This window comes from Varanus komodoensis, unplaced genomic scaffold (genome assembly GCF_004798865.1).
Source record: "Varanus komodoensis strain SLA01 unplaced genomic scaffold, ASM479886v1 scaffold118, whole genome shotgun sequence".
In the NCBI taxonomy this organism is placed as follows: domain Eukaryota; kingdom Metazoa; phylum Chordata; class Lepidosauria; order Squamata; family Varanidae; genus Varanus; species Varanus komodoensis.
In genome coordinates, this window is record NW_025335339.1 from 443,793 (window position 1) to 446,509 (window position 2,717).

The window sequence follows — 2,717 nt, forward strand, 5'->3', positions numbered from 1 at the left end:
ACGGCGCCGGCGCTGCTGCTCCTCGGCGCCTATCTCGTGCCCTCCGGGCGGGGCTAACTGCCTTTCCGCCGACCCGCTTAGCAGGCCCTTTCCGAAGGTCGAGGGGTGCGCGCGCCCGTGTGTCGGCTTCGTGGCCTCCGGATTCCGGTATAGACTCGAAGGGAGCGCATCGCGGGTGGGTGGCATGCGCGGGGAGGACGCGAGAAACGCTCCCCGGTTTTCTTCATGCCTCTGTCTTCTTCCCGGCAGGTCTCCTGTCCCGGGAAGCCTCCGTGGCGACCCCGGACTCAGCACCCGGAGAGGAAGAACTTGACGCGCTTTTGCGGTTTCTGTTGGACGCACCGCGTTGCTCGCCGCATTCTGAAACCGAGATCCTAAGTCCGTTGTGTGAATGCGCCATTCAGAGCTCGGTGGGGCGGCAGCTTGAGCCTGCGGCAGAACGGCGGACGCGCCTGCGCTGCTTCCTGCTCCTGGTTTCCTGCCTGATTCCTCGAGGAAGATACGACGAGCGCCTCCAGAAATGGGCGAGGCGGGGGCCGCTGTTCGCTCGGCATGGGACAGAGGCTGGCGGGCAGAGACGCCGCGCCCACTCTGCTGTGGCGCCGCTCCGAGAGCAGCCCGACGCCGTGGCCTGGCAGAACAGGGGGAGTGGCAGCAGGAGCAGCCTGCCCCCGCGGTGCGCGCCGGCATGTGCGCGGCTCCCCGCGGCTCAGACGCCCCGCGCCGCCTCCAGGGGTGCCGGCCGGGCCACCAGCAGTCCTGCTGCATCACGGGTGACGTGTGTCGCGGCGGCGGGAGCATGTCTTCTGTCTGCCCCACAGGAAGGAGAGCGATCGCGGGGGAAACCCTCGCAGGATCCTGGCGCAGGCTCGGGCTCTCATCGCCACAAGCTGCCGTCTACGGAGAATCGCGAGCAGGACGAAGATCTGGCCCCGTGGAGCACGTGCCTTGGACGGCTCGCTTAGCGATCCTGGGCCTGGAGCGCGACTGCTTCTGCAGGCTCCCTGCCCGGAATTGCCCGGGAAGGAACAGGTCCGGCAGCGCTGCGGAGCAGCAGAAGCCGCTCCCGAGGGCGGCCCTCCCTCACGCAGAAGGCGGCAGTGTCCTCCGGGACGGGCACTTCCTGGCCCTCCGAGTGACACCTCTGCCCTCTTGCTGAGCACATGAAGGGCGGAGGCTGGCGCGCCCCGCTGCTCCGCCGCCGCCGGGGCAGAGGGTCTTCCGAGGGACGGAGAGTGCCGGCCTGCCCGGGAAATTCTGCAGGGCGCTGCAGGCAGGGCGGCGGGGAGGAGAGGGGCCGACGGGAGCGGCCGGGCAGCCCTGGCCGCGCTTCCGCAGCCCCGCTTGGTCCAGCGAACCTCTGGACGCTGCTCGCTCGAAAGGCGGGCAGGGAGCGCCCCCGCGCCGGCTTGAGGCGGGCTGCTTGCGCAGGCTGCGCGGCGGCCTGGCGGCCGGACGGTCGGACTGCCTGCAGGGGCGAGCAGGCAGGAGCAGCCCGACTCTTCCGACGCGCCGGTGCCCCGTCGCGCCTTCGAGGCGGGGCGCATGCAGCGGCCAAGCCACGCACGCCGCCGACTACCTCCGCTTGCTGCGGGCCCTCCGCCGGCGCTTCGGGGGGCCTCGCCCGGCCTGTGCCCCGCGGCCGCCGCGAAGGCCCTGCTGAGGGAGGCACGTCCCCGCGGGGCCCCTCGCTGCTCCTGTCCGCGAAGCAGGCCGGCCCAGCAGCCTCTCCGGCGGACGCGCCACAGACCCCTGGCAGCCCTCGCTGGCCCTGGAGGGCGCGGCGGACCGGCTCCTGCCGCTGCTCCAGGCTGGGAGGCGCCGCGCGGCTCCCGCGCCCCGGGCCCGACGGAGCGCCAGGCAGGCAGGCAGGCCCTGCTCCCCGCGGATCTGCCCGGGCCGGCGGAGCAGGCCGCCCCCACGCCGACTTCCCCCGCTCCCTCCTCGTCCAAGCTTTCGGCGCACCGGCGGGACGCTCCCCACGTAGGCCGGAGCTGCGGGCCGGATTCGCGAGGAGGCGCCGGTGGGCGGGTGGGCGGCCGCACTTGCGAGTGCCAGGAGGGCCTGGAGGGGGCGGTCGGAGCTCGGCGGGGTGTCCCAAGGAGCAGGAAGGAGCTGCTCCTGCTCGGGCCTCACAGCCGTGTGGTGCTGGGTTCGTGGGCACTCTGCATGTGCTCACGGGCTCGCAACTGCGGTGGGAGCAGGAGGTGGCTTCTGGGGCTGGGCCCCACTGCCGCAGCCTCTCTGGCTCTAGGCGTGCAGGTCTGAATGGCTGGCGGGGCACGCGGGACCCCAGCCGGCTGCTGTTGGTGCAAAGCCTGCATGGCGGAGTGTGGGGCCGGGCGGCACTGGCCAGTGAACCCCACGGGTGCGGGGGCACTCGCAGGCAAGTCCTTGCACACCTCTCAGGCCTGGCAACCTGCTGTTGCCAGTCGAACCTCAGGGGCATGCTCCAAAGAGCCCCAGGAGCCACTGCCCCCCCATTGCAGCGTGCCGAGGGGCAGGCTGTGCAGGGCTGCTGCCGAGCGTGGGGGCAGCCTGGGTGGCATTGCTCCCCCCCCCCCCCACACACACTGCTGCGACGGCCCACTTGGCATTGCTGGTGGAGCAGCCGATCCCAGCCAGCTGCCTCTGCAGGCCCTCCTCGTGTAGGATCTCTTGCTCGGACCGCTCCATGATGCGCACAGCACCTGTTGGAGAAGCATGTGCCTGCAGCA